The sequence below is a fragment of the Anomaloglossus baeobatrachus genome, unplaced genomic scaffold (genome assembly GCF_048569485.1).
Source record: "Anomaloglossus baeobatrachus isolate aAnoBae1 unplaced genomic scaffold, aAnoBae1.hap1 Scaffold_615, whole genome shotgun sequence".
Taxonomy (NCBI): Eukaryota; Metazoa; Chordata; class Amphibia; order Anura; family Aromobatidae; genus Anomaloglossus; species Anomaloglossus baeobatrachus.
Genome location: NW_027444981.1, coordinates 69,214 through 91,009, shown reverse-complemented (window position 1 = coordinate 91,009; position 21,796 = coordinate 69,214). Strand labels below are relative to the sequence as shown.

Sequence of the window (21,796 nt, the reverse complement as noted above, 5' to 3'; positions counted from 1 at the left end):
GAGCTCAATTGGGGACAGTCATGGGTGATGAATGTTTGCAACCTACTGCGAAGCCTCATACCGCAATATAAGGAACGTCAAATACTAAGAAAGGGCGGCCTATGAAAGAATTACTACTTTCAATAAGTACACTTAAACGGCTAATTGGGAATAGAAAAACTGTAAAAAGCCCTCTGAGAAAGCCCCCCTCTAACCTTTGATAGTAAGCTTTTCTGTAGTCTGCCTGTTGATGTATTTTCCGTTTGAACTGTGCACAACATGAAGAGACGGAACACTGGCGGCTTGTCACAATGCCCCCCGATGACATCACAATAGCGCTGCTGCCTAGAAAACAAGCTGCGCAGAAGAAGTTGTTCTTTGGGTGGGAGGGTGGGCTAGTGGAAGGAGGGGGCAATCTCTTTTTTTCCCGGGTGGTAGGGGGATGACAGGAGAAGGGAAGCGGGTGGTGAGAAAGGTACAGAGGGCAGGGTTTGGGGGCTGGGAAGGAAAGGGAAAAGATTAGGGTTTGGGGATGATGAAAGGGCTTTCTACGGGTAAGGATGGCAAAGGGTGGCAGTGACGGAAAGTCAGGCAACCTGTCCTGTCCGTCTTTTTGTATCGTGAATTGGAAAGACTGCAAGGGGGAGGGGAGTTGCTTGCGCCCTAAAGGAGGAGTTATTCAGATTCATTGCAGTGGGCGGCGGCTGCAAAACGCACCATTCTTCTTGTTTTGGCTCTGCAAAGCAGCCTTTTCAAGGGTTGGCTTGGGTGACAAAATGTCTTGTGTAGGCGTGGGTTTGTCTCCCTCTCGCTCTCTCTCCCTAAGATGTGTCCGGCATAGGCCAGGGTGCCACTCGAGGCCCAAACCAATTCTGGTTATCGCTTCTCGGCCTTTTGGCTAAGATCAAGTGTAGTATCTGTTCTTATCAGTTTAATATCTGATACGTCCCCTATCTGGGGACCATATATTAAATGGATTTTTAGAACAGGGAGATGGAAAAAGAGCTTGCTCTGTCCACTCCACGCATTGACCTGGTATTGCAGTACCTCCAGGAACGGTGCACCCCTTCTTAACCCAGTTTCCAAAAGCAGAACTCAATTCACCTGATTCATATTAGCCCGATTTAATGAATTGGAAGAAAGCATACGTCTTCATATGCACCTCAATTTGGCCCATTCACTTTTCACACTTCCTCCTTTTGTTTTTTATCTTTCACACTTTTGACTTTCTTTATTCATCCAAATAGCAAACTCATCACCACTCAACCTGACCAACTCGGCTATGTCCCCGTGCTGCAGTTCTCTGTCTTATCTAGATCATTTGCAATTGAATGGAATAGATCCCTTTTGGACAAAGTGGATTCACCTGCTGCTGCAGTGACCACAGGTGTGATAACATCTAGAATTGGCATCTGGTGCGATCTCTCCGCTTCCACTCCAAAGAAAGTTACCTGTTTATTCCTATCATGCATTGGTTTTTGGGGTTTTCTTTGAGTAATGATGATCTCTTTAGTAGTCTGTTGGCGCCCTCTCCTGGAGGAATAGTTTGCTTGCTCTTGGACATTCTAAAAGAGAGGTCATGATAGACATTGAGCTTCTGAGCTCAATTGGGGACAGTCATGGGTGATGAATGTTTGCAACCTACTGCGAAGCCTCATACCGCAATATAAGGAACGTCAAATACTAAGAAAGGGCGGCCTATGAAAGAATTACTACTTTCAATAAGTACACTTAAACGGCTAATTGGGAATAGAAAAACTGTAAAAAGCCCTCTGAGAAAGCCCCCCTCTAACCTTTGATAGTAAGCTTTTCTGTAGTCTGCCTGTTGATGTATTTTCCGTTTGAACTGTGCACAACATGAAGAGACGGAACACTGGCGGCTTGTCACAATGCCCCCCGATGACATCACAATAGCGCTGCTGCCTAGAAAACAAGCTGCGCAGAAGAAGTTGTTCTTTGGGTGGGAGGGTGGGCTAGTGGAAGGAGGGGGCAATCTCTTTTTTTCCCGGGTGGTAGGGGGATGACAGGAGAAGGGAAGCGGGTGGTGAGAAAGGTACAGAGGGCAGGGTTTGGGGGCTGGGAAGGAAAGGGAAAAGATTAGGGTTTGGGGATGATGAAAGGGCTTTCTACGGGTAAGGATGGCAAAGGGTGGCAGTGACGGAAAGTCAGGCAACCTGTCCTGTCCGTCTTTTTGTATCGTGAATTGGAAAGACTGCAAGGGGGAGGGGAGTTGCTTGCGCCCTAAAGGAGGAGTTATTCAGATTCATTGCAGTGGGCGGCGGCTGCAAAACGCACCATTCTTCTTGTTTTGGCTCTGCAAAGCAGCCTTTTCAAGGGTTGGCTTGGGTGACAAAATGTCTTGTGTAGGCGTGGGTTTGTCTCCCTCTCGCTCTCTCTCCCTAAGATGTGTCCGGCATAGGCCAGGGTGCCACTCGAGGCCCAAACCAATTCTGGTTATCGCTTCTCGGCCTTTTGGCTAAGATCAAGTGTAGTATCTGTTCTTATCAGTTTAATATCTGATACGTCCCCTATCTGGGGACCATATATTAAATGGATTTTTAGAACAGGGAGATGGAAAAAGAGCTTGCTCTGTCCACTCCACGCATTGACCTGGTATTGCAGTACCTCCAGGAACGGTGCACCCCTTCTTAACCCAGTTTCCAAAAGCAGAACTCAATTCACCTGATTCATATTAGCCCGATTTAATGAATTGGAAGAAAGCATACGTCTTCATATGCACCTCAATTTGGCCCATTCACTTTTCACACTTCCTCCTTTTGTTTTTTATCTTTCACACTTTTGACTTTCTTTATTCATCCAAATAGCAAACTCATCACCACTCAACCTGACCAACTCGGCTATGTCCCCGTGCTGCAGTTCTCTGTCTTATCTAGATCATTTGCAATTGAATGGAATAGATCCCTTTTGGACAAAGTGGATTCACCTGCTGCTGCAGTGACCACAGGTGTGATAACATCTAGAATTGGCATCTGGTGCGATCTCTCCGCTTCCACTCCAAAGAAAGTTACCTGTTTATTCCTATCATGCATTGGTTTTTGGGGTTTTCTTTGAGTAATGATGATCTCTTTAGTAGTCTGTTGGCGCCCTCTCCTGGAGGAATAGTTTGCTTGCTCTTGGACATTCTAAAAGAGAGGTCATGATAGACATTGAGCTTCTGAGCTCAATTGGGGACAGTCATGGGTGATGAATGTTTGCAACCTACTGCGAAGCCTCATACCGCAATATAAGGAACGTCAAATACTAAGAAAGGGCGGCCTATGAAAGAATTACTACTTTCAATAAGTACACTTAAACGGCTAATTGGGAATAGAAAAACTGTAAAAAGCCCTCTGAGAAAGCCCCCCTCTAACCTTTGATAGTAAGCTTTTCTGTAGTCTGCCTGTTGATGTATTTTCCGTTTGAACTGTGCACAACATGAAGAGACGGAACACTGGCGGCTTGTCACAATGCCCCCCGATGACATCACAATAGCGCTGCTGCCTAGAAAACAAGCTGCGCAGAAGAAGTTGTTCTTTGGGTGGGAGGGTGGGCTAGTGGAAGGAGGGGGCAATCTCTTTTTTTCCCGGGTGGTAGGGGGATGACAGGAGAAGGGAAGCGGGTGGTGAGAAAGGTACAGAGGGCAGGGTTTGGGGGCTGGGAAGGAAAGGGAAAAGATTAGGGTTTGGGGATGATGAAAGGGCTTTCTACGGGTAAGGATGGCAAAGGGTGGCAGTGACGGAAAGTCAGGCAACCTGTCCTGTCCGTCTTTTTGTATCGTGAATTGGAAAGACTGCAAGGGGGAGGGGAGTTGCTTGCGCCCTAAAGGAGGAGTTATTCAGATTCATTGCAGTGGGCGGCGGCTGCAAAACGCACCATTCTTCTTGTTTTGGCTCTGCAAAGCAGCCTTTTCAAGGGTTGGCTTGGGTGACAAAATGTCTTGTGTAGGCGTGGGTTTGTCTCCCTCTCGCTCTCTCTCCCTAAGATGTGTCCGGCATAGGCCAGGGTGCCACTCGAGGCCCAAACCAATTCTGGTTATCGCTTCTCGGCCTTTTGGCTAAGATCAAGTGTAGTATCTGTTCTTATCAGTTTAATATCTGATACGTCCCCTATCTGGGGACCATATATTAAATGGATTTTTAGAACAGGGAGATGGAAAAAGAGCTTGCTCTGTCCACTCCACGCATTGACCTGGTATTGCAGTACCTCCAGGAACGGTGCACCCCTTCTTAACCCAGTTTCCAAAAGCAGAACTCAATTCACCTGATTCATATTAGCCCGATTTAATGAATTGGAAGAAAGCATACGTCTTCATATGCACCTCAATTTGGCCCATTCACTTTTCACACTTCCTCCTTTTGTTTTTTATCTTTCACACTTTTGACTTTCTTTATTCATCCAAATAGCAAACTCATCACCACTCAACCTGACCAACTCGGCTATGTCCCCGTGCTGCAGTTCTCTGTCTTATCTAGATCATTTGCAATTGAATGGAATAGATCCCTTTTGGACAAAGTGGATTCACCTGCTGCTGCAGTGACCACAGGTGTGATAACATCTAGAATTGGCATCTGGTGCGATCTCTCCGCTTCCACTCCAAAGAAAGTTACCTGTTTATTCCTATCATGCATTGGTTTTTGGGGTTTTCTTTGAGTAATGATGATCTCTTTAGTAGTCTGTTGGCGCCCTCTCCTGGAGGAATAGTTTGCTTGCTCTTGGACATTCTAAAAGAGAGGTCATGATAGACATTGAGCTTCTGAGCTCAATTGGGGACAGTCATGGGTGATGAATGTTTGCAACCTACTGCGAAGCCTCATACCGCAATATAAGGAACGTCAAATACTAAGAAAGGGCGGCCTATGAAAGAATTACTACTTTCAATAAGTACACTTAAACGGCTAATTGGGAATAGAAAAACTGTAAAAAGCCCTCTGAGAAAGCCCCCCTCTAACCTTTGATAGTAAGCTTTTCTGTAGTCTGCCTGTTGATGTATTTTCCGTTTGAACTGTGCACAACATGAAGAGACGGAACACTGGCGGCTTGTCACAATGCCCCCCGATGACATCACAATAGCGCTGCTGCCTAGAAAACAAGCTGCGCAGAAGAAGTTGTTCTTTGGGTGGGAGGGTGGGCTAGTGGAAGGAGGGGGCAATCTCTTTTTTTCCCGGGTGGTAGGGGGATGACAGGAGAAGGGAAGCGGGTGGTGAGAAAGGTACAGAGGGCAGGGTTTGGGGGCTGGGAAGGAAAGGGAAAAGATTAGGGTTTGGGGATGATGAAAGGGCTTTCTACGGGTAAGGATGGCAAAGGGTGGCAGTGACGGAAAGTCAGGCAACCTGTCCTGTCCGTCTTTTTGTATCGTGAATTGGAAAGACTGCAAGGGGGAGGGGAGTTGCTTGCGCCCTAAAGGAGGAGTTATTCAGATTCATTGCAGTGGGCGGCGGCTGCAAAACGCACCATTCTTCTTGTTTTGGCTCTGCAAAGCAGCCTTTTCAAGGGTTGGCTTGGGTGACAAAATGTCTTGTGTAGGCGTGGGTTTGTCTCCCTCTCGCTCTCTCTCCCTAAGATGTGTCCGGCATAGGCCAGGGTGCCACTCGAGGCCCAAACCAATTCTGGTTATCGCTTCTCGGCCTTTTGGCTAAGATCAAGTGTAGTATCTGTTCTTATCAGTTTAATATCTGATACGTCCCCTATCTGGGGACCATATATTAAATGGATTTTTAGAACAGGGAGATGGAAAAAGAGCTTGCTCTGTCCACTCCACGCATTGACCTGGTATTGCAGTACCTCCAGGAACGGTGCACCCCTTCTTAACCCAGTTTCCAAAAGCAGAACTCAATTCACCTGATTCATATTAGCCCGATTTAATGAATTGGAAGAAAGCATACGTCTTCATATGCACCTCAATTTGGCCCATTCACTTTTCACACTTCCTCCTTTTGTTTTTTATCTTTCACACTTTTGACTTTCTTTATTCATCCAAATAGCAAACTCATCACCACTCAACCTGACCAACTCGGCTATGTCCCCGTGCTGCAGTTCTCTGTCTTATCTAGATCATTTGCAATTGAATGGAATAGATCCCTTTTGGACAAAGTGGATTCACCTGCTGCTGCAGTGACCACAGGTGTGATAACATCTAGAATTGGCATCTGGTGCGATCTCTCCGCTTCCACTCCAAAGAAAGTTACCTGTTTATTCCTATCATGCATTGGTTTTTGGGGTTTTCTTTGAGTAATGATGATCTCTTTAGTAGTCTGTTGGCGCCCTCTCCTGGAGGAATAGTTTGCTTGCTCTTGGACATTCTAAAAGAGAGGTCATGATAGACATTGAGCTTCTGAGCTCAATTGGGGACAGTCATGGGTGATGAATGTTTGCAACCTACTGCGAAGCCTCATACCGCAATATAAGGAACGTCAAATACTAAGAAAGGGCGGCCTATGAAAGAATTACTACTTTCAATAAGTACACTTAAACGGCTAATTGGGAATAGAAAAACTGTAAAAAGCCCTCTGAGAAAGCCCCCCTCTAACCTTTGATAGTAAGCTTTTCTGTAGTCTGCCTGTTGATGTATTTTCCGTTTGAACTGTGCACAACATGAAGAGACGGAACACTGGCGGCTTGTCACAATGCCCCCCGATGACATCACAATAGCGCTGCTGCCTAGAAAACAAGCTGCGCAGAAGAAGTTGTTCTTTGGGTGGGAGGGTGGGCTAGTGGAAGGAGGGGGCAATCTCTTTTTTTCCCGGGTGGTAGGGGGATGACAGGAGAAGGGAAGCGGGTGGTGAGAAAGGTACAGAGGGCAGGGTTTGGGGGCTGGGAAGGAAAGGGAAAAGATTAGGGTTTGGGGATGATGAAAGGGCTTTCTACGGGTAAGGATGGCAAAGGGTGGCAGTGACGGAAAGTCAGGCAACCTGTCCTGTCCGTCTTTTTGTATCGTGAATTGGAAAGACTGCAAGGGGGAGGGGAGTTGCTTGCGCCCTAAAGGAGGAGTTATTCAGATTCATTGCAGTGGGCGGCGGCTGCAAAACGCACCATTCTTCTTGTTTTGGCTCTGCAAAGCAGCCTTTTCAAGGGTTGGCTTGGGTGACAAAATGTCTTGTGTAGGCGTGGGTTTGTCTCCCTCTCGCTCTCTCTCCCTAAGATGTGTCCGGCATAGGCCAGGGTGCCACTCGAGGCCCAAACCAATTCTGGTTATCGCTTCTCGGCCTTTTGGCTAAGATCAAGTGTAGTATCTGTTCTTATCAGTTTAATATCTGATACGTCCCCTATCTGGGGACCATATATTAAATGGATTTTTAGAACAGGGAGATGGAAAAAGAGCTTGCTCTGTCCACTCCACGCATTGACCTGGTATTGCAGTACCTCCAGGAACGGTGCACCCCTTCTTAACCCAGTTTCCAAAAGCAGAACTCAATTCACCTGATTCATATTAGCCCGATTTAATGAATTGGAAGAAAGCATACGTCTTCATATGCACCTCAATTTGGCCCATTCACTTTTCACACTTCCTCCTTTTGTTTTTTATCTTTCACACTTTTGACTTTCTTTATTCATCCAAATAGCAAACTCATCACCACTCAACCTGACCAACTCGGCTATGTCCCCGTGCTGCAGTTCTCTGTCTTATCTAGATCATTTGCAATTGAATGGAATAGATCCCTTTTGGACAAAGTGGATTCACCTGCTGCTGCAGTGACCACAGGTGTGATAACATCTAGAATTGGCATCTGGTGCGATCTCTCCGCTTCCACTCCAAAGAAAGTTACCTGTTTATTCCTATCATGCATTGGTTTTTGGGGTTTTCTTTGAGTAATGATGATCTCTTTAGTAGTCTGTTGGCGCCCTCTCCTGGAGGAATAGTTTGCTTGCTCTTGGACATTCTAAAAGAGAGGTCATGATAGACATTGAGCTTCTGAGCTCAATTGGGGACAGTCATGGGTGATGAATGTTTGCAACCTACTGCGAAGCCTCATACCGCAATATAAGGAACGTCAAATACTAAGAAAGGGCGGCCTATGAAAGAATTACTACTTTCAATAAGTACACTTAAACGGCTAATTGGGAATAGAAAAACTGTAAAAAGCCCTCTGAGAAAGCCCCCCTCTAACCTTTGATAGTAAGCTTTTCTGTAGTCTGCCTGTTGATGTATTTTCCGTTTGAACTGTGCACAACATGAAGAGACGGAACACTGGCGGCTTGTCACAATGCCCCCCGATGACATCACAATAGCGCTGCTGCCTAGAAAACAAGCTGCGCAGAAGAAGTTGTTCTTTGGGTGGGAGGGTGGGCTAGTGGAAGGAGGGGGCAATCTCTTTTTTTCCCGGGTGGTAGGGGGATGACAGGAGAAGGGAAGCGGGTGGTGAGAAAGGTACAGAGGGCAGGGTTTGGGGGCTGGGAAGGAAAGGGAAAAGATTAGGGTTTGGGGATGATGAAAGGGCTTTCTACGGGTAAGGATGGCAAAGGGTGGCAGTGACGGAAAGTCAGGCAACCTGTCCTGTCCGTCTTTTTGTATCGTGAATTGGAAAGACTGCAAGGGGGAGGGGAGTTGCTTGCGCCCTAAAGGAGGAGTTATTCAGATTCATTGCAGTGGGCGGCGGCTGCAAAACGCACCATTCTTCTTGTTTTGGCTCTGCAAAGCAGCCTTTTCAAGGGTTGGCTTGGGTGACAAAATGTCTTGTGTAGGCGTGGGTTTGTCTCCCTCTCGCTCTCTCTCCCTAAGATGTGTCCGGCATAGGCCAGGGTGCCACTCGAGGCCCAAACCAATTCTGGTTATCGCTTCTCGGCCTTTTGGCTAAGATCAAGTGTAGTATCTGTTCTTATCAGTTTAATATCTGATACGTCCCCTATCTGGGGACCATATATTAAATGGATTTTTAGAACAGGGAGATGGAAAAAGAGCTTGCTCTGTCCACTCCACGCATTGACCTGGTATTGCAGTACCTCCAGGAACGGTGCACCCCTTCTTAACCCAGTTTCCAAAAGCAGAACTCAATTCACCTGATTCATATTAGCCCGATTTAATGAATTGGAAGAAAGCATACGTCTTCATATGCACCTCAATTTGGCCCATTCACTTTTCACACTTCCTCCTTTTGTTTTTTATCTTTCACACTTTTGACTTTCTTTATTCATCCAAATAGCAAACTCATCACCACTCAACCTGACCAACTCGGCTATGTCCCCGTGCTGCAGTTCTCTGTCTTATCTAGATCATTTGCAATTGAATGGAATAGATCCCTTTTGGACAAAGTGGATTCACCTGCTGCTGCAGTGACCACAGGTGTGATAACATCTAGAATTGGCATCTGGTGCGATCTCTCCGCTTCCACTCCAAAGAAAGTTACCTGTTTATTCCTATCATGCATTGGTTTTTGGGGTTTTCTTTGAGTAATGATGATCTCTTTAGTAGTCTGTTGGCGCCCTCTCCTGGAGGAATAGTTTGCTTGCTCTTGGACATTCTAAAAGAGAGGTCATGATAGACATTGAGCTTCTGAGCTCAATTGGGGACAGTCATGGGTGATGAATGTTTGCAACCTACTGCGAAGCCTCATACCGCAATATAAGGAACGTCAAATACTAAGAAAGGGCGGCCTATGAAAGAATTACTACTTTCAATAAGTACACTTAAACGGCTAATTGGGAATAGAAAAACTGTAAAAAGCCCTCTGAGAAAGCCCCCCTCTAACCTTTGATAGTAAGCTTTTCTGTAGTCTGCCTGTTGATGTATTTTCCGTTTGAACTGTGCACAACATGAAGAGACGGAACACTGGCGGCTTGTCACAATGCCCCCCGATGACATCACAATAGCGCTGCTGCCTAGAAAACAAGCTGCGCAGAAGAAGTTGTTCTTTGGGTGGGAGGGTGGGCTAGTGGAAGGAGGGGGCAATCTCTTTTTTTCCCGGGTGGTAGGGGGATGACAGGAGAAGGGAAGCGGGTGGTGAGAAAGGTACAGAGGGCAGGGTTTGGGGGCTGGGAAGGAAAGGGAAAAGATTAGGGTTTGGGGATGATGAAAGGGCTTTCTACGGGTAAGGATGGCAAAGGGTGGCAGTGACGGAAAGTCAGGCAACCTGTCCTGTCCGTCTTTTTGTATCGTGAATTGGAAAGACTGCAAGGGGGAGGGGAGTTGCTTGCGCCCTAAAGGAGGAGTTATTCAGATTCATTGCAGTGGGCGGCGGCTGCAAAACGCACCATTCTTCTTGTTTTGGCTCTGCAAAGCAGCCTTTTCAAGGGTTGGCTTGGGTGACAAAATGTCTTGTGTAGGCGTGGGTTTGTCTCCCTCTCGCTCTCTCTCCCTAAGATGTGTCCGGCATAGGCCAGGGTGCCACTCGAGGCCCAAACCAATTCTGGTTATCGCTTCTCGGCCTTTTGGCTAAGATCAAGTGTAGTATCTGTTCTTATCAGTTTAATATCTGATACGTCCCCTATCTGGGGACCATATATTAAATGGATTTTTAGAACAGGGAGATGGAAAAAGAGCTTGCTCTGTCCACTCCACGCATTGACCTGGTATTGCAGTACCTCCAGGAACGGTGCACCCCTTCTTAACCCAGTTTCCAAAAGCAGAACTCAATTCACCTGATTCATATTAGCCCGATTTAATGAATTGGAAGAAAGCATACGTCTTCATATGCACCTCAATTTGGCCCATTCACTTTTCACACTTCCTCCTTTTGTTTTTTATCTTTCACACTTTTGACTTTCTTTATTCATCCAAATAGCAAACTCATCACCACTCAACCTGACCAACTCGGCTATGTCCCCGTGCTGCAGTTCTCTGTCTTATCTAGATCATTTGCAATTGAATGGAATAGATCCCTTTTGGACAAAGTGGATTCACCTGCTGCTGCAGTGACCACAGGTGTGATAACATCTAGAATTGGCATCTGGTGCGATCTCTCCGCTTCCACTCCAAAGAAAGTTACCTGTTTATTCCTATCATGCATTGGTTTTTGGGGTTTTCTTTGAGTAATGATGATCTCTTTAGTAGTCTGTTGGCGCCCTCTCCTGGAGGAATAGTTTGCTTGCTCTTGGACATTCTAAAAGAGAGGTCATGATAGACATTGAGCTTCTGAGCTCAATTGGGGACAGTCATGGGTGATGAATGTTTGCAACCTACTGCGAAGCCTCATACCGCAATATAAGGATCGTCAAATACTAAGAAAGGGCGGCCTATGAAAGAATTACTACTTTCAATAAGTACACTTAAACGGCTAATTGGGAATAGAAAAACTGTAAAAAGCCCTCTGAGAAAGCCCCCCTCTAACCTTTGATAGTAAGCTTTTCTGTAGTCTGCCTGTTGATGTATTTTCCGTTTGAACTGTGCACAACATGAAGAGACGGAACACTGGCGGCTTGTCACAATGCCCCCCGATGACATCACAATAGCGCTGCTGCCTAGAAAACAAGCTGTGCAGAAGAAGTTGTTCTTTGGGTGGGAGGGTGGGCTAGTGGAAGGAGGGGGCAATCTCTTTTTTTCCCGGGTGGTAGGGGGATGACAGGAGAAGGGAAGCGGGTGGTGAGAAAGGTACAGAGGGCAGGGTTTGGGGGCTGGGAAGGAAAGGGAAAAGATTAGGGTTTGGGGATGATGAAAGGGCTTTCTACGGGTAAGGATGGCAAAGGGTGGCAGTGACGGAAAGTCAGGCAACCTGTCCTGTCCGTCTTTTTGTATCGTGAATTGGAAAGACTGCAAGGGGGAGGGGAGTTGCTTGCGCCCTAAAGGAGGAGTTATTCAGATTCATTGCAGTGGGCGGCGGCTGCAAAACGCACCATTCTTCTTGTTTTGGCTCTGCAAAGCAGCCTTTTCAAGGGTTGGCTTGGGTGACAAAATGTCTTGTGTAGGCGTGGGTTTGTCTCCCTCTCGCTCTCTCTCCCTAAGATGTGTCCGGCATAGGCCAGGGTGCCACTCGAGGCCCAAACCAATTCTGGTTATCGCTTCTCGGCCTTTTGGCTAAGATCAAGTGTAGTATCTGTTCTTATCAGTTTAATATCTGATACGTCCCCTATCTGGGGACCATATATTAAATGGATTTTTAGAACAGGGAGATGGAAAAAGAGCTTGCTCTGTCCACTCCACGCATTGACCTGGTATTGCAGTACCTCCAGGAACGGTGCACCCCTTCTTAACCCAGTTTCCAAAAGCAGAACTCAATTCACCTGATTCATATTAGCCCGATTTAATGAATTGGAAGAAAGCATACGTCTTCATATGCACCTCAATTTGGCCCATTCACTTTTCACACTTCCTCCTTTTGTTTTTTATCTTTCACACTTTTGACTTTCTTTATTCATCCAAATAGCAAACTCATCACCACTCAACCTGACCAACTCGGCTATGTCCCCGTGCTGCAGTTCTCTGTCTTATCTAGATCATTTGCAATTGAATGGAATAGATCCCTTTTGGACAAAGTGGATTCACCTGCTGCTGCAGTGACCACAGGTGTGATAACATCTAGAATTGGCATCTGGTGCGATCTCTCCGCTTCCACTCCAAAGAAAGTTACCTGTTTATTCCTATCATGCATTGGTTTTTGGGGTTTTCTTTGAGTAATGATGATCTCTTTAGTAGTCTGTTGGCGCCCTCTCCTGGAGGAATAGTTTGCTTGCTCTTGGACATTCTAAAAGAGAGGTCATGATAGACATTGAGCTTCTGAGCTCAATTGGGGACAGTCATGGGTGATGAATGTTTGCAACCTACTGCGAAGCCTCATACCGCAATATAAGGAACGTCAAATACTAAGAAAGGGCGGCCTATGAAAGAATTACTACTTTCAATAAGTACACTTAAACGGCTAATTGGGAATAGAAAAACTGTAAAAAGCCCTCTGAGAAAGCCCCCCTCTAACCTTTGATAGTAAGCTTTTCTGTAGTCTGCCTGTTGATGTATTTTCCGTTTGAACTGTGCACAACATGAAGAGACGGAACACTGGCGGCTTGTCACAATGCCCCCCGATGACATCACAATAGCGCTGCTGCCTAGAAAACAAGCTGCGCAGAAGAAGTTGTTCTTTGGGTGGGAGGGTGGGCTAGTGGAAGGAGGGGGCAATCTCTTTTTTTCCCGGGTGGTAGGGGGATGACAGGAGAAGGGAAGCGGGTGGTGAGAAAGGTACAGAGGGCAGGGTTTGGGGGCTGGGAAGGAAAGGGAAAAGATTAGGGTTTGGGGATGATGAAAGGGCTTTCTACGGGTAAGGATGGCAAAGGGTGGCAGTGACGGAAAGTCAGGCAACCTGTCCTGTCCGTCTTTTTGTATCGTGAATTGGAAAGACTGCAAGGGGGAGGGGAGTTGCTTGCGCCCTAAAGGAGGAGTTATTCAGATTCATTGCAGTGGGCGGCGGCTGCAAAACGCACCATTCTTCTTGTTTTGGCTCTGCAAAGCAGCCTTTTCAAGGGTTGGCTTGGGTGACAAAATGTCTTGTGTAGGCGTGGGTTTGTCTCCCTCTCGCTCTCTCTCCCTAAGATGTGTCCGGCATAGGCCAGGGTGCCACTCGAGGCCCAAACCAATTCTGGTTATCGCTTCTCGGCCTTTTGGCTAAGATCAAGTGTAGTATCTGTTCTTATCAGTTTAATATCTGATACGTCCCCTATCTGGGGACCATATATTAAATGGATTTTTAGAACAGGGAGATGGAAAAAGAGCTTGCTCTGTCCACTCCACGCATTGACCTGGTATTGCAGTACCTCCAGGAACGGTGCACCCCTTCTTAACCCAGTTTCCAAAAGCAGAACTCAATTCACCTGATTCATATTAGCCCGATTTAATGAATTGGAAGAAAGCATACGTCTTCATATGCACCTCAATTTGGCCCATTCACTTTTCACACTTCCTCCTTTTGTTTTTTATCTTTCACACTTTTGACTTTCTTTATTCATCCAAATAGCAAACTCATCACCACTCAACCTGACCAACTCGGCTATGTCCCCGTGCTGCAGTTCTCTGTCTTATCTAGATCATTTGCAATTGAATGGAATAGATCCCTTTTGGACAAAGTGGATTCACCTGCTGCTGCAGTGACCACAGGTGTGATAACATCTAGAATTGGCATCTGGTGCGATCTCTCCGCTTCCACTCCAAAGAAAGTTACCTGTTTATTCCTATCATGCATTGGTTTTTGGGGTTTTCTTTGAGTAATGATGATCTCTTTAGTAGTCTGTTGGCGCCCTCTCCTGGAGGAATAGTTTGCTTGCTCTTGGACATTCTAAAAGAGAGGTCATGATAGACATTGAGCTTCTGAGCTCAATTGGGGACAGTCATGGGTGATGAATGTTTGCAACCTACTGCGAAGCCTCATACCGCAATATAAGGAACGTCAAATACTAAGAAAGGGCGGCCTATGAAAGAATTACTACTTTCAATAAGTACACTTAAACGGCTAATTGGGAATAGAAAAACTGTAAAAAGCCCTCTGAGAAAGCCCCCCTCTAACCTTTGATAGTAAGCTTTTCTGTAGTCTGCCTGTTGATGTATTTTCCGTTTGAACTGTGCACAACATGAAGAGACGGAACACTGGCGGCTTGTCACAATGCCCCCCGATGACATCACAATAGCGCTGCTGCCTAGAAAACAAGCTGCGCAGAAGAAGTTGTTCTTTGGGTGGGAGGGTGGGCTAGTGGAAGGAGGGGGCAATCTCTTTTTTTCCCGGGTGGTAGGGGGATGACAGGAGAAGGGAAGCGGGTGGTGAGAAAGGTACAGAGGGCAGGGTTTGGGGGCTGGGAAGGAAAGGGAAAAGATTAGGGTTTGGGGATGATGAAAGGGCTTTCTACGGGTAAGGATGGCAAAGGGTGGCAGTGACGGAAAGTCAGGCAACCTGTCCTGTCCGTCTTTTTGTATCGTGAATTGGAAAGACTGCAAGGGGGAGGGGAGTTGCTTGCGCCCTAAAGGAGGAGTTATTCAGATTCATTGCAGTGGGCGGCGGCTGCAAAACGCACCATTCTTCTTGTTTTGGCTCTGCAAAGCAGCCTTTTCAAGGGTTGGCTTGGGTGACAAAATGTCTTGTGTAGGCGTGGGTTTGTCTCCCTCTCGCTCTCTCTCCCTAAGATGTGTCCGGCATAGGCCAGGGTGCCACTCGAGGCCCAAACCAATTCTGGTTATCGCTTCTCGGCCTTTTGGCTAAGATCAAGTGTAGTATCTGTTCTTATCAGTTTAATATCTGATACGTCCCCTATCTGGGGACCATATATTAAATGGATTTTTAGAACAGGGAGATGGAAAAAGAGCTTGCTCTGTCCACTCCACGCATTGACCTGGTATTGCAGTACCTCCAGGAACGGTGCACCCCTTCTTAACCCAGTTTCCAAAAGCAGAACTCAATTCACCTGATTCATATTAGCCCGATTTAATGAATTGGAAGAAAGCATACGTCTTCATATGCACCTCAATTTGGCCCATTCACTTTTCACACTTCCTCCTTTTGTTTTTTATCTTTCACACTTTTGACTTTCTTTATTCATCCAAATAGCAAACTCATCACCACTCAACCTGACCAACTCGGCTATGTCCCCGTGCTGCAGTTCTCTGTCTTATCTAGATCATTTGCAATTGAATGGAATAGATCCCTTTTGGACAAAGTGGATTCACCTGCTGCTGCAGTGACCACAGGTGTGATAACATCTAGAATTGGCATCTGGTGCGATCTCTCCGCTTCCACTCCAAAGAAAGTTACCTGTTTATTCCTATCATGCATTGGTTTTTGGGGTTTTCTTTGAGTAATGATGATCTCTTTAGTAGTCTGTTGGCGCCCTCTCCTGGAGGAATAGTTTGCTTGCTCTTGGACATTCTAAAAGAGAGGTCATGATAGACATTGAGCTTCTGAGCTCAATTGGGGACAGTCATGGGTGATGAATGTTTGCAACCTACTGCGAAGCCTCATACCGCAATATAAGGAACGTCAAATACTAAGAAAGGGCGGCCTATGAAAGAATTACTACTTTCAATAAGTACACTTAAACGGCTAATTGGGAATAGAAAAACTGTAAAAAGCCCTCTGAGAAAGCCCCCCTCTAACCTTTGATAGTAAGCTTTTCTGTAGTCTGCCTGTTGATGTATTTTCCGTTTGAACTGTGCACAACATGAAGAGACGGAACACTGGCGGCTTGTCACAATGCCCCCCGATGACATCACAATAGCGCTGCTGCCTAGAAAACAAGCTGCGCAGAAGAAGTTGTTCTTTGGGTGGGAGGGTGGGCTAGTGGAAGGAGGGGGCAATCTCTTTTTTTCCCGGGTGGTAGGGGGATGACAGGAGAAGGGAAGCGGGTGGTGAGAAAGGTACAGAGGGCAGGGTTTGGGGGCTGGGAAGGAAAGGGAAAAGATTAGGGTTTGGGGATGATGAAAGGGCTTTCTACGGGTAAGGATGGCAAAGGGTGGCAGTGACGGAAAGTCAGGCAACCTGTCCTGTCCGTCTTTTTGTATCGTGAATTGGAAAGACTGCAAGGGGGAGGGGAGTTGCTTGCGCCCTAAAGGAGGAGTTATTCAGATTCATTGCAGTGGGCGGCGGCTGCAAAACGCACCATTCTTCTTGTTTTGGCTCTGCAAAGCAGCCTTTTCAAGGGTTGGCTTGGGTGACAAAATGTCTTGTGTAGGCGTGGGTTTGTCTCCCTCTCGCTCTCTCTCCCTAAGATGTGTCCGGCATAGGCCAGGGTGCCACTCGAGGCCCAAACCAATTCTGGTTATCGCTTCTCGGCCTTTTGGCTAAGATCAAGTGTAGTATCTGTTCTTATCAGTTTAATATCTGATACGTCCCCTATCTGGGGACCATATATTAAATGGATTTTTAGAACAGGGAGATGGAAAAAGAGCTTGCTCTGTCCACTCCACGCATTGACCTGGTATTGCAGTACCTCCAGGAACGGTGCACCCCTTCTTAACCCAGTTTCCAAAAGCAGAACTCAATTCACCTGATTCATATTAGCCCGATTTAATGAATTGGAAGAAAGCATACGTCTTCATATGCACCTCAATTTGGCCCATTCACTTTTCACACTTCCTCCTTTTGTTTTTTATCTTTCACACTTTTGACTTTCTTTATTCATCCAAATAGCAAACTCATCACCACTCAACCTGACCAACTCGGCTATGTCCCCGTGCTGCAGTTCTCTGTCTTATCTAGATCATTTGCAATTGAATGGAATAGATCCCTTTTGGACAAAGTGGATTCACCTGCTGCTGCAGTGACCACAGGTGTGATAACATCTAGAATTGGCATCTGGTGCGATCTCTCCGCTTCCACTCCAAAGAAAGTTACCTGTTTATTCCTATCATGCATTGGTTTTTGGGGTTTTCTTTGAGTAATGATGATCTCTTTAGTAGTCTGTTGGCGCCCTCTCCTGGAGGAATAGTTTGCTTGCTCTTGGACATTCTAAAAGAGAGGTCATGATAGACATTGAGCTTCTGAGCTCAATTGGGGACAGTCATGGGTGATGAATGTTTGCAACCTACTGCGAAGCCTCATACCGCAATATAAGGAACGTCAAATACTAAGAAAGGGCGGCCTATGAAAGAATTACTACTTTCAATAAGTACACTTAAACGGCTAATTGGGAATAGAAAAACTGTAAAAAGCCCTCTGAGAAAGCCCCCCTCTAACCTTTGATAGTAAGCTTTTCTGTAGTCTGCCTGTTGATGTATTTTCCGTTTGAACTGTGCACAACATGAAGAGACGGAACACTGGCGGCTTGTCACAATGCCCCCCGATGACATCACAATAGCGCTGCTGCCTAGAAAACAAGCTGCGCAGAAGAAGTTGTTCTTTGGGTGGGAGGGTGGGCTAGTGGAAGGAGGGGGCAATCTCTTTTTTTCCCGGGTGGTAGGGGGATGACAGGAGAAGGGAAGCGGGTGGTGAGAAAGGTACAGAGGGCAGGGTTTGGGGGCTGGGAAGGAAAGGGAAAAGATTAGGGTTTGGGGATGATGAAAGGGCTTTCTACGGGTAAGGATGGCAAAGGGTGGCAGTGACGGAAAGTCAGGCAACCTGTCCTGTCCGTCTTTTTGTATCGTGAATTGGAAAGACTGCAAGGGGGAGGGGAGTTGCTTGCGCCCTAAAGGAGGAGTTATTCAGATTCATTGCAGTGGGCGGCGGCTGCAAAACGCACCATTCTTCTTGTTTTGGCTCTGCAAAGCAGCCTTTTCAAGGGTTGGCTTGGGTGACAAAATGTCTTGTGTAGGCGTGGGTTTGTCTCCCTCTCGCTCTCTCTCCCTAAGATGTGTCCGGCATAGGCCAGGGTGCCACTCGAGGCCCAAACCAATTCTGGTTATCGCTTCTCGGCCTTTTGGCTAAGATCAAGTGTAGTATCTGTTCTTATCAGTTTAATATCTGATACGTCCCCTATCTGGGGACCATATATTAAATGGATTTTTAGAACAGGGAGATGGAAAAAGAGCTTGCTCTGTCCACTCCACGCATTGACCTGGTATTGCAGTACCTCCAGGAACGGTGCACCCCTTCTTAACCCAGTTTCCAAAAGCAGAACTCAATTCACCTGATTCATATTAGCCCGATTTAATGAATTGGAAGAAAGCATACGTCTTCATATGCACCTCAATTTGGCCCATTCACTTTTCACACTTCCTCCTTTTGTTTTTTATTAGTGATGAGCGAGCATGCTTGTCACTACTCGGTACTCGCACGAGTATCACTGTACTCGGGCTGCTCGGCGGGGACCGAGTAATCTCGCGATACTCGTGCTTTACTCGTGGTCTTCATTTCTGCATGTTGGCGCTCTTTTGAGAGCCAGCCCTCATGCAGGGATTGGCTGGCAGACCACTGCAATGCCACAGCCCTGTTAGTTGTGGAATTGCAGTGATTGGCCGGCCTGCACAGCGTCACCGAGCCTTTATATAGGCCGGCGCGCTGTGCTCTGCTCACAGCTATTCTGACAGTGAGTGTAGGGAGAGTGTCGCTGATTCAGGGAAAGCTTTGCGGCCCTTTATAGTTAGTTCCGGAGCAGGGCTGCAAACAGTGTGACCAGAAGTCCTTCTCAGGACTATTCTAGTTGTATACAGGCAGGCAGGGTATAGCCAGGTCGGAGTACAGTAGCAGAGTCCTTCTCAGGACTATTGTTGCTATATACAGGCAGGGTATAGCCAGGTCGGAATACAGGCTAGTGACCAGAAGAGTCCTTGTCAGGACTATTGTAGCAGTATACAGGCAGGCAGGCAGGGTATATATAGCCATTCCTAGTGGTGACCGTATACCAGCCTTCATCATATCTGGGGCTGGTGTACACAGTGTAAAACAGTCCAGATAGTGTCAGACTTCTCAGTAATTGTCGCTCCTAAAAACCAGTTATGTTCTTATTGCGTCCGTGCTTGCATTTAAAAACAGCACGTGTGTGGCAGTCGGTGGCAGGGTACAGGTGCGCGTTTTGCACAAACTATTATATAACGCACAAGTCTAGTGTATAATACACGTCAGTCAGCAGTGTCTGATAGTGTCAGACTTCTCAGTAATTGTCGCTCCTAAAAACCAGTTAGGTTCTTATTGCGTCCGTGCTTGCATTTAAAAACAGCACGTGTGTGGCAGTCGGTGGCAGGGTACAGGTGCGCGTTTTGCACAAACTATTATATAACGCACAAGTCTAGTGTATAATACACGTCAGTCAGCAGTGTCTGATAGTGTCAGACTTCTCAGTAATTGTCGCTCCTAAAAACCAGTTAGGTTCTTATTGCGTCCGTGCTTGCATTTAAAAACAGCACGTGTGTGGCAGTCGGTGGCAGGGTACAGGTGCGCGTTTTGCACAAACTATTATATAACGCACAAGTCTAGTGTATAATACACGTCAGTCAGCAGTGTCTGATAGTGTCAGACTTCTCAGTAATTGTCGCTCCTAAAAACCAGTTAGGTTCTTATTGCGTCCGTGCTTGCATTTAAAAACAGCACGTGTGTGGCAGTCGGTGGCAGGGTACAGGTGCGCGTTTTGCACAAACTATTATATAACGCACAAGTCTAGTGTATAATACACGTCAGTCAGCAGTGTCTGATAGTGTCAGACTTCTCAGTAATTGTCGCTCCTAAAAACCAGTTATGTTCTTATTGCGTCCGTGCTTGCATTTAAAAACAGCACGTGTGTGGCAGTCGGTGGCAGGGTACAGGTGCGCGTTTTGCACAAACTATTATATAACGCACAAGTCTAGTGTATAATACACGTCAGTCAGCAGTGTCTGATAGTGTCAGACTTCTCAGTAATTGTCGCTCCTAAAAACCAGTTAGGTTCTTATTGCGTCCGTGCTTGCATTTAAAAACAGCACGTGTGTGGCAGTCGGTGGCAGGGTACAGGTGCGCGTTTTGCACAAACTATTATATAACGCACAAGTCTAGTGTATAATACACGTCAGTCAGCAGTGTCTGATAGTGTCAGACTTCTCAGTAATTGTCGCTCCTAAAAACCAGTTAGGTTCTTATTGCGTCCGTGCTTGCATTTAAAAACAGCACGTGTGTGGCAGTCGGTGGCAGGGTACAGGTGCGCGTTTTGCACAAACTATTATATAACGCACAAGTCTAGTGTATAATACACGTCAGTCAGCAGTGTCTGATAGTGTCAGACTTCTCAGTAATTGTCGCTCCTAAAAACCAGTTAGGTTCTTATTGCGTCCGTGCTTGCATTTAAAAACAGCACGTGTGTGGCAGTCGGTGGCAGCGTCAGGCTCCACGTTGTCCCTGGATAGAGACGTGCATGAGGGCCTCAAAACATTGTTCCCATTGCAAAGGAGTGGGTCTCCTGTCGTTGTAATGTCCATTCTGCAAAGAATGGGCGAAAAAATTTACCACTGGGGGTATACCTGAAACAAAGGCCTAAGTATTGCAATTTGTAACGGTCATCATCATGGTGGCGCATGAGGAGAAGGAGGAGCAGTCCAGCGATTAGCCAAACTCCAGAAGTGTGTACCCATGGGTGAGTGGAGGTACATGGCAAACTTTAAATTCCGCTCTCATTTGCTGGTGGTGTGGTGAAGTCTGGCCCAATCCAACCCTTGTTCATCTTGATCAGAGTCAGCTTGTCAGCATTTTCAGTTGACAGGCGGGTGCGTTTATCTGTAATGATTCCACCTGCGGCACTAAAAACACGCTCTGACAAAACGCTAGCAGCAGGGCAGGCCAGGCCTTCCAAGGCGTAGAGAGCCAATTCATGCCACGTGTCCAGCTTGGATACCCAATAATTGTAAGGCACAGAGGAATGTCGGAGTACAGTTGTTCGATCTGCAAGGTACTCCTTCAGCATCTGGGCAAACTTAGGATTTCTTGTGGCACTACCCCGCACCTCAGGGGCTGTGGTACGTGAGGGGCTGAGAAAACTGTCACACATCTTAAAGACTGTTCCCCTACCTCTGGCGGATTGGACTTGTGCCTCTCTCGGCTGTACGCCTCGGTTGTCCACTGATTCATGACCTATGCCGCTAGCGTTTTGTGAGGGGAATGCTTTGCCTACTTCCGTGACTATGGCCTTCTGGAACTGCTGCATTTTGCCTGACCTCTCCGCCTCGGGAATAAGAGACATAAAGTTCTCCTTTTAGCGTGGGTCTAACAGTGTTACCAACCAGTAATGATTGTCGGCCAAGATGTTCTTAACGCGAGGGTCACGAGACAGGCAGCTTACCATAAAGTCAGCCATGTGTGCCAGACTCTTAACAGCCATCACTTCAGTATCCTGACCGACACGATGACTGAACATGCTGTCCTCCTCCTCCTCATCATCTACCCTGTCCTCTGGCCAGCCACGCTGAACCGAGGATATGACTGCATGTCATATCCTCAATTTGGCCAGAGAGTTGCTCCATGTCTTCATCCTCCTCCTCGTCATAGTCCTCCACTGCACGTTGTGATGAGACGAGGCTGGG

At 46.7% G+C, this 21,796-nt stretch overlaps 12 non-coding genes across 12 annotated transcripts; all 12 read left to right on the top strand.

Moving 5' to 3' along the window:
* Nucleotides 1-857: 857 nt before the first annotated feature.
* LOC142285769 (U2 spliceosomal RNA) lies at nt 858-1,048 on the top strand. The gene has a single exon (XR_012747108.1). It is a non-coding gene; the product is annotated as a U2 spliceosomal RNA (small nuclear RNA).
* Nucleotides 1,049-2,435: 1,387 nt separating this feature from the next.
* LOC142285768 (U2 spliceosomal RNA) lies at nt 2,436-2,626 on the top strand. Its single transcript, XR_012747107.1, has one exon. It is a non-coding gene; the product is annotated as a U2 spliceosomal RNA (small nuclear RNA).
* Nucleotides 2,627-4,013: 1,387 nt separating this feature from the next.
* On the top strand, nt 4,014-4,204 carry LOC142285767 (U2 spliceosomal RNA). Its single transcript, XR_012747106.1, has one exon. It is a non-coding gene; the product is annotated as a U2 spliceosomal RNA (small nuclear RNA).
* Nucleotides 4,205-5,591: 1,387 nt separating this feature from the next.
* On the top strand, nt 5,592-5,782 carry LOC142285765 (U2 spliceosomal RNA). The gene has a single exon (XR_012747105.1). It is a non-coding gene; the product is annotated as a U2 spliceosomal RNA (small nuclear RNA).
* Nucleotides 5,783-7,169: 1,387 nt separating this feature from the next.
* On the top strand, nt 7,170-7,360 carry LOC142285763 (U2 spliceosomal RNA). The gene has a single exon (XR_012747103.1). It is a non-coding gene; the product is annotated as a U2 spliceosomal RNA (small nuclear RNA).
* Nucleotides 7,361-8,747: 1,387 nt separating this feature from the next.
* Nucleotides 8,748-8,938, top strand: LOC142285762 (U2 spliceosomal RNA). The gene has a single exon (XR_012747102.1). It is a non-coding gene; the product is annotated as a U2 spliceosomal RNA (small nuclear RNA).
* Nucleotides 8,939-10,325: 1,387 nt separating this feature from the next.
* On the top strand, nt 10,326-10,516 carry LOC142285761 (U2 spliceosomal RNA). The gene has a single exon (XR_012747101.1). It is a non-coding gene; the product is annotated as a U2 spliceosomal RNA (small nuclear RNA).
* A 1,387-nt stretch (nt 10,517-11,903) lies between these two features.
* On the top strand, nt 11,904-12,094 carry LOC142285759 (U2 spliceosomal RNA). The gene has a single exon (XR_012747100.1). It is a non-coding gene; the product is annotated as a U2 spliceosomal RNA (small nuclear RNA).
* Nucleotides 12,095-13,481: 1,387 nt separating this feature from the next.
* Nucleotides 13,482-13,672, top strand: LOC142285758 (U2 spliceosomal RNA). Its single transcript, XR_012747099.1, has one exon. It is a non-coding gene; the product is annotated as a U2 spliceosomal RNA (small nuclear RNA).
* Nucleotides 13,673-15,059: 1,387 nt separating this feature from the next.
* On the top strand, nt 15,060-15,250 carry LOC142285757 (U2 spliceosomal RNA). Its single transcript, XR_012747098.1, has one exon. It is a non-coding gene; the product is annotated as a U2 spliceosomal RNA (small nuclear RNA).
* Nucleotides 15,251-16,637: 1,387 nt separating this feature from the next.
* Nucleotides 16,638-16,828, top strand: LOC142285756 (U2 spliceosomal RNA). Its single transcript, XR_012747097.1, has one exon. It is a non-coding gene; the product is annotated as a U2 spliceosomal RNA (small nuclear RNA).
* A 1,387-nt stretch (nt 16,829-18,215) lies between these two features.
* LOC142285755 (U2 spliceosomal RNA) lies at nt 18,216-18,406 on the top strand. The gene has a single exon (XR_012747096.1). It is a non-coding gene; the product is annotated as a U2 spliceosomal RNA (small nuclear RNA).
* Nucleotides 18,407-21,796: the final 3,390 nt, after the last annotated feature.